Source organism: Myotis brandtii, unplaced genomic scaffold (assembly GCF_000412655.1).
Source record: "Myotis brandtii unplaced genomic scaffold, ASM41265v1 scaffold47, whole genome shotgun sequence".
Classification (NCBI taxonomy): domain Eukaryota; kingdom Metazoa; phylum Chordata; class Mammalia; order Chiroptera; family Vespertilionidae; genus Myotis; species Myotis brandtii.
Genome location: NW_005367952.1, coordinates 1,466,958 through 1,475,676, shown reverse-complemented (window position 1 = coordinate 1,475,676; position 8,719 = coordinate 1,466,958). Strand labels below are relative to the sequence as shown.

General features: G+C 37.9%; 1 protein-coding gene across 6 annotated transcripts in view; it reads left to right on the top strand.

Annotated features, from left to right (window-relative positions):
- The window catches only part of LRRC4C (leucine rich repeat containing 4C), a 175,674-nt gene that overhangs the window by 69,890 nt on the left and 97,065 nt on the right, over positions 1 to 8,719 (top strand). For 4 of the 6 annotated variants that reach the window (XM_005875804.2, XM_005875807.2, XM_005875803.2 and 1 more), the window contains exon 2: positions 4,306 to 4,386. The exons of the other annotated variants lie outside the window; for them this stretch is intronic. The gene's annotated coding sequence lies outside the window, so the exon portion shown is untranslated. The remainder of the gene's footprint in view (positions 1 to 4,305; positions 4,387 to 8,719) is intronic. 6 annotated transcript variants of the gene reach the window in all.

Genomic DNA, 8,719 nt, shown 5'->3' with positions numbered 1-8,719 from the left:
CTTTCTGGTTCAAATATTAGGAACCAAGGAAACCACATGTTTCTGTTTATATTTCTCCCCCTAATAGGGGATGAGATGACTTTCATCACAGTTAATTAGAAGAATGAATTTGTCATATATGTCACCTCCCAGAAGCACCTCAATGAAATGCCAACGTTATCATTTTTCACATCCCTTAATCACCATGGAGATTAAGTACTAAATCAAAAGTCTATAGAGTTAACCCAATATAAAGTAATATTGGGTATTTGAAGTCTCAAAAAAGGTTGACCCATTTTTTTTCATAGTCTTTTTCCTAACCATTGATTAAAAAGTTAGAAATCTATTTACTTAATCTATGTCATATGTATGGAAATTTTCATATAAATTTCTAGCTCAGTAAGCTACAACTGTCTAGTTCTTTGCAGATGTTGCATGATGAATACAGATTTGATGATTGGTTAATAGACACCGCTTTTTAAAAAATATATGTTTTTATTGATTTCAGAAAGGAAGAGAGAGAGAAAAAAGGGATAGAAGCATCAATGATGAGAGAGAAGCATTGATGGGCTGCCTCCTGCCTATCTGTCGATCGAGCCCACAACCCGGGCATGTGCCCTGAGAGGGAATCAAACCATGACCCCTGGTTTATAGGTCGACACTGAACCACTGAATCACATCAGCCGGGCCAGTTTTGGTTTTTTTAATATGGCTAGGAAATTATTAAATTAACACTTGCCAAATTATCTTGCTTTCTTATGGTATTAACTACATTCTACCAATTACTATAACTATTTATGTACTTGGTACATTCCTCACTAGCTTTTAAAAAGTCTAGCAAGGTAGCTAAATCGGTTAGAATGTCCTCGTGATATGCCAAAGTTGTGTGTCCAATCCCTGGTCAGAACACATGTAAGAATCAACCAATGAATGCATAAATACGTGGAACAACAGATCTCTCTCTTTCTTCCTGTCTCTTTAAAAATCAATAAGTAAAATAGAAATAAAAAAAAAAAGAGTGCTGTGGCAGACAGCAGATCTTACTTACATTCACCTCAGCACACTGTACCAAACACAGTGCCTGCACCTTGTAGATAACAAATGAATAGTTGTCAAATGGAAATTTAATAAATTAAAAAAATAAGCACAGTATAGGTTGGAAGCCTAGCACAGAATGGGCACATGGAGGTCTCTCGATAAACACGAGCTAAGTGAATAAATGAGTCATAAATCTAATTTTAACCATTAAGTAGCTGTGAGACATGGTTAAATAACTTCCTATTTTGGGCACTTCTTTTTCTCATCAATAGTATAAGATATTTTCATTAAGGAATGTTTTTCTAACTGCTTTCAGACTCTAGAGATGTGTTTTAGGACCTCCATGAAGAATGAGGCACTTTCTCAGCCAATGATAGGAATTTAAGTGCCTTTGCTTATGTCACACCTACCATAGTCTTTCAAACAACAGCTCTACTGTTAAAATTGTTGGAAAAATATTGGTGTAAATTGCAGTGTAGAATTTTGCTTATCTCAAACCAGTTTGCACACATACCACTTAAAATTCATCTTGTTGATATTACATTAACTTACAAGAACTGGACAAGGGGTCCTGCTATTCCAGACGCCACATTCAAATGAATTTGCCATTCATTTTTATAGGAATATTGGAGGCAACATTAATTAATTGCAAAGGCATATAATAGTTCCTTCACTAAAAGGAGAAATGTATGGTCCTCTGTCATGCGTGCAATGAGCTTTAAATAATAATTTTAACATTCTGGAATAAAATATATCAGTTTTTTTCTCTTTTGTTCACTCCATAGTCTTATTTTAGTTAAGAGAGCAGCGCTTGGAAAACATGTTATTGAATTCTTCTTCGATGTAGCCATTCATCGAAAAGGTGGTTGGTTTGATTTATTTCCATCTCCCCAGACAATTAAGATTGGCAGGTTGGCAGATAAAATGTAGCTGCTTTGATTGATTTCTTAGAATGTAAAGATGTCTATCAAAGTTATTGGACCTGAGACATTCATATGGCTTAGAAATAACCACAAAAAATAATAATAGTAAATAACAGTCATAAAAATAATGATAATAAAGAGCTCTATTGAATGTTATTTATTGTTACTAGTGCTAGCCACGGGGCTAAATCATTTAAATATACAACCAAATGTATTCCTCCTGACAACCCTGTGTGACAGGTTCCATGATTACAGGAGAGGAAAATGAGCATCTTTTCCAAGGTTAATAGTTCATATGTGAGGAGTCAAGATTCAATGAACTTCTAATCTAATAGGCATGAAGATAAAAGGACACAGATTTCACACAGGTAGAATATAATGAGTGCTATGAGAGAGGCGCACACAAGTATGATTTTCTCTAAGATTGTCCATCTGTGTCTTGATTGGTTCATTGATTTTCATAGGTATACACTCAGCATTCACATATTACTTCTCTCCAGCCTTGCAGGCTTGGCAGATCCTTAGAGGCTCTCAGTACTTTCATCTCTTTGCAGGATGTCTTTTTTAAAAAAAATATTTTTATTGATTTCAGAGAGGAAGGGAGAGGGATAGAAAGATAGAAACATCAATGATGAGAGAGAATCATTGATCGGCTGCCTCCTGCTTGCCCCCCACTGGGGATTGAGCCCACAACCAGGGCATGTGCCCTTGACTGGAATCGAACCTGGGATCCTTCAGTCCACAGGCTGACGCTCCATCCACTGAACCAAACCAGCCAGGGCCAGGATGTCTTTCTGTGGCATCCCCGAGAACTGGTCAGAGAGTCCTTTTCCTGAGTACCTTTAGCAATGAGCACGCTCTCTGCAAGCAGGGAGCATCTGCTTCCCAGTTTCTGTGTATGAGTAGCAGTTGAGCAAAACTGGGTTTCCTTGTACCTTCCCATCTTGGTTTTGCCTAATATAGCCAATGAAAATTTTATGACTGTCCCTTGTCAACAACTAAATCCTTCTTTGAGGCCACTATTTGGCTCTCTTCCATCTCCCCATGCCTCCTTCTGGTTGATATATAATTATTTAGATGTAGATACTAGCTTTTCTCTTCTTTTTTAAAAAATATATTTTTATTGATTTCAGAGAGGAAGGGAGAGGGAGAGAGAGGCAGAAACAGCAATGATGAGAGATGGTCATGAATCAGCTGTCTCCTGCACGCCCCACACTGGGGATTGAGCCCGCAACCCGGGCATGTGTCCTGAGCGGGAATTGAACCGTGACCTCCTGCTTCATAGTTCGATGCTCAACCACAGAGCCATGCTGGCCAGGTGATACTAGCTTTTCTTCAATATGTTACAGCTAATAGAACACAATACTTCAGGTTCACTTGTGCATATTTTTTTAATGAGCCCAATTAATTAAATTCTGGCTTAATGGTTAACTTAATAGGGACATTGGCAGTGTCCACTTCTACATCCATGAATCTGGGTTCTGCCTTGCTGAATCATATATTTAAATATCCTTTAAATACCATAAACCATTGCTTGACTTTCAGGTTTCTCACTAGAAAATAGTAACAACAAAAAGATGAAAAAGGGAGGGATGGAAACATTTAAAATAAATAAAAGCCAGAAAGACACTTTCCCATAAGAGTTAGGAATGGGAAGTAAGTAAATGGGTTAAAGCATGGCCCATGATCAAGGCAGGTCCTCCATTCAATCTGCCTTTTTTCCTAAACACACCAACTCTTTGTTTGTTAAGCTAATAAACTTGTAATAAAATACAAAGATTTCCCTACAGACAAGGGCAGACAGCTAATTAAAAGATGCTAAAATAGGCAGTTCCCTGGAGCCTGGAGTGGTTTTTAAGGTTGATTTTGAATGACTTGTCCAGGCGGGGAGTCTTCCAGAAGGAAATACATCTTTGTTTGGGTTTAGGTCAAGGGCTGGACTCCCAGGGCTCCAGTGAACCTTGAGGAGAGATGCCTGAGGCAGAGCCCAACAGAGGAAGTCAGATCCTCCGATAGGGTGAGGGGATGATTGACCATCACTCTGGAGTGATATGACCATCACTCTGGAGTGATACTCAGTCGCAGCCCTTCTCAGGCAAAAAGCATGCCCATGGCTGTTGTCTCCTGCTTTGCTGGTCTGCGGTGGGCACCAGTGACCTCTGCAATGCTGAAGTCTCAAGTTTAGATCCAGTCTCAGCAGCTGGAACACCAGTAGTGCCAAGTGCCCTTTAAATATCTTTTCATCTTCTTGTATGTTGCTTTGGAAGGAGAATGTTCTAGATGTGGCCCCTAGTTTTGCTGAATAATGGCATTGTCAGGCTGTATGGATTCTTTCATCATCTAGTCCAATCACCTCATTTTGCAGATCAAGAAACTGAGGCTGAGAGAGAGGGGACTCACCCAGAGTCACTCAGCTTGTCAGTGACAGACAACAGTGGAACCTGTGGTAAGTTGTATGACCGCTTTGGCCTTCTCTTTCCAAGTCTATAAAATGGGCAATTCTACTTATGTGACGTTTAATTTTACATTCCTAACATTTAGTGAGATTTCCATTTTGTGATCATCAAGAGCCTTTTAGAAAAATGATGCATTTACTATATATACCTCAATAACAGTGTTCAAGCATTTTGAAGAAGGCTAACATTCTAGTTAAAAATGTTGCATTGTTTACAGATATCTCTGTATATGGCATGGATTTAGATAAAATATTTGAAAAATACACCTGGTTTTGAATATGGTTGGTAACTTACTGTATTACATCCTAACAGTACAACTTTTTAACAAAACTATAGTAAATGTTTCTTTATTGTTTATTGCCTTATGTTGTTCTCCTCATGGCTGAAAAGTTCAGGTGTCATGAATGAGTAAGGATGCTGGAGTGCAGGGTAGATATGCCCAAGTTGATTGTAGTTAGTTGAAAATTCCATTGCTTATAGCAAAGATTGGCTTTCTTTCTGCTCATTTATTCAACAGGCACATTTTAGACAAACTGACAGCAAATCCATTACGTAATGGCAGCTATAAAAGCTTTCATCAAGCATGTGCATGTTTGGTGTCTCTGTATGGGGTAAGTTGGGTTATAGAGTGTCAAGGGCAAAGGAGTCAAGGATAAGGAAGACTTGGGGTTTCAAGTCATTGTCTCCATGGAGTTTTAGGGGCATATAGGAGGATCAAGGAACTTAATGACCTTTCTTTTTTCCTTTATTCCTTCCATTCCTTCCTTCCTTCCTTTACTTATTTATTTTTTATCTGTTTTCCTTAAGCTCATCAGATGTAAATCTTTCTAGTCTTGTAAAGCTCTGTCTTACAGGTACATTGATATTCATTATCACTGTTAAATATGTGATTTTTTGAAATCCAATTTATAATGCAGAGCACTCTGAGGTTGGAGAGTTCATTGGCTACAGGACGAGAAGCCTTTTTGTTGTTTGTAAGGGAAAGCATCTTTGTACCACTGGGATACAGATCCTCAGACACTGATTACCTAGATGACATATGACAAGTTATTTGTGATGATGCTTATAAGGATGGCTGAGGGGTCAAATGAGATAATGCACATGAAAGAAATGTGTACAATCTAAAATATAACCAGAGTCTATTTTAAAATATATTTTATTGATTTCAGAGAGGAAGGGAGAGGGAGAGAGAGAAAGAGATAGAAACATCAAAGATGAGAGAGAACCATTGATTGACTGCTTTCTGCATGCCCCCTACTGGGGATCGAGCCCACAACCTGGGCATGTGCCCTGAACAGGAATCTAACTGTGACCTACTGGTTCATAGGTCGATGCTTACCACTGAGCCATGCTGGCTGGACTCTCTGCCTCCTTTAAAAGAGACACACTTATATTCTGTTGCAATCCATGTGTCAGGAATCATGTGGCCCCACCTAACTGTGAAGGCAGTGGTGGGCGGGTGCTAAGGCGTTCTAGTCTTCTCTAGGCCCAGGAAAGAAAAGTTAGCAGATACTGGTGAGTGTTGTTTCTGCATCACAAGTTCCAGGGGGAGCAAAGATTCAATTGTTACTGTTATCTCTTTCTATGGGAGCTGTGCAGTCATATGAGAAAAACAATAATTACAGGCGAGTATATAAGGCTATATTACAATTTGGCAGGGCCTATAGTTCCTTAAGCCAGCAACTGCTGTTCTGTTTAGAGAATTCCTTTTTCATCTGCAAGAGCTGACTTGAGTTTTAAAGATTCCTTGTATTTTCTTAAGTTCATGCTGTCTACTTAGTTTTCTTAAATATAGGCCACAATATTTTAAAAACAAAGCCTGGGTCTTTGAAGTGTTGGGGTTTTTTTGTTTGTTTACTTTTGAACCAGTGGCCTTCTGATGGTTTTTTCATAGAATGAAGAAAATTTTCCTTTTCCACTGTAAACCGTGATGGGAAGAATGTAGCCACCCTCTTTTTTGGGAACTTGCTCTATCAATGTCTCAGCATTTATGCCTGTCATCTGTATGGGCCATGGTCATCTATGGAAATATGGAGACAGTTTTCTGGCATCCCATACAAACAGCAAAGGACATGCAATTGGAGAAACCTATACCTTGTGGAAAAATAAGAGTGAAAACTAAGTTAACTAGCTAACTAACTAACTAACTAACTAACTAACTAACGAAGGCCATGTAAGTAAGTTTAGGCTTTAAACCATGAACAGGTTCATGAAATTGGGTTGAAGATGACATGTTGCTGTAGAGTCTAGCTCAGGGGTCCTCAAACTACGGCCCGAGGGCCACATGCAAATACAAATATTGTATTTATTCCCGTTTTGTTTTTTTACTTCAAAATAAGATATGTGCAGTGTGCATAGGAATTTGTTCATAGTTTTTTTTTAAACTATAGTCCGGCCCTCCAACGGTCTGAGGGACAGTGAACTGGCCCCCTGTTTAAAAAGTTTGAGGACCCCCGGTCTAGCTATTGTGTGTGAATGTGTGTGTGTGTGTGTGTGTGTGTGTGTGTGTGTGTGTTTAGTACAATGCTTTTTGTTAAAGCTATTTTACTTTAAAAAATTAGTGAAAAGATAAAAATATGGTGTCATGTTGATTTATACATAAAGGGAGGATAAAAATTGGTACTGTCTTTTGATTTTTTTCTTAGAGTGAAAACAATTTTTAGTCTTTCTGTCTTTTTTAAAACTGTAATGTGACTTATCTTAGAGACTTATCTGGGCTTTCACTATAAAATGTTTCCTCTCCACAATTGTCCCCTATGACTTGATTTTCATATTCCATGGGCTTTAAGTTATATCCAGGTAATGGCTTTACTTCAGCACTTAGACGTACAGCCTCAAAGTAAACATTTGCAGTGAATCTAGAGAGGCAGTAGGATGGCTGATGAGATTTTGAAGATAAGCTAGACAGGAAAACTATTAAAATTACACAAATAATAGCAATAATAATGTAATCATAAATAATAAATAGGCATTCTTTATGATCCAAGTATTGGGCTAAATGTTTTGCAAAGATCTTTTCATTTCATCTGCATAGTTATGAGAGGCAGGCACTGTCATGAGCCCCACTTTAACAACCAGTTTAGAGAGATGTTAAATAAATTTCTCAATATCACATGACCAGAAGGTATCTGTCTGACATGTTTAAAGTTGTACAGCTATAAAGTATGTGGATGGTTTCTAAATGTGTGGATCATCCACAAAACCACAATGTAACCAAAGGAAACTTCAGCCTAAACTGTGTTGTTGTATATCCTGGGAAATATGTGGTCTGGGGTTAATATTAACTATATGTTTAAATGAAAAATTTAGCTATGTCTCTAAAATATGAGTTTTTAATTGGAATAGTATAATAGCTACAGAGGAAAAGGCTGCTTGGAGGAGAGGAAAAGATAAAGAAAACATTTATTCTTTGAAGAGGTAGAAAAAGAGGTTAAATTTGCTTTGCATATTTCTGAAGTAAATGGATCATTTTTTTCTGCTCCCAAGTGATAATTTTCTTCTCTTCTGAAATAATTGAAACTTCTGATGTGTCTCAATATTTCATGGGTGTTTTTTGTGGTTTTTTAGGGGGGGCGGGGAGGGCCCGATCTGGCATGATAGCCTAGCACTGTTAGCAAAAATGTGTCATTGCTCTCTACATATTTTTGTCCTCAGCTAAAATTAGCTTTGCTGAGCAAATAGATACGTGCAGCCACCCTAAACAGATTATTTCCCAGAATGCCAAAGGAAACACTGACAATGGGACTTACTTCTTTCTTCATTAATGTTTTCTTTTTTATTGAATTTATTGGGGTGACATTGTTTAATAAAATTATATAGGTTTTAGGGTTACAATTCAATCATCTGTATACTGTATTGTGTTCACTACCCCAAGTCAAGTCTCCTTCCACCACCATTTATCCCCTGTTTACCGTCTCCTACATCTCCTTAGCCCCCTTTCCCTCTGGTAATCACCATACCATGGTACATTTACACAGTGGAATACTACTCTGCCATAAAAAGGAAATCTTACCCTTTGCAACAGCATGGATGGACCTGGCCAGTATTGTGTTAAGTGAAATAAGCCAGTCAGAGAAAGACAAATAGCATATGATCTCACTTATATGTGGAATCTAACTAACAGGCAACTAATTGATGTGTGTCATCTATGTTTCTCTCTCTGTGTGTTTCTCCCCCTCCCTTCCTCTCTCTCTAAAAATCAATGGAAAAATAATCTCAGGTGAAGATTAACACAAACATTTTTTAATTAAAAATTAATAAATAAACCTACCATGCAAGTTGCTGTCTGGATTATATGGGGTAACATATGACTCATTATGCTCT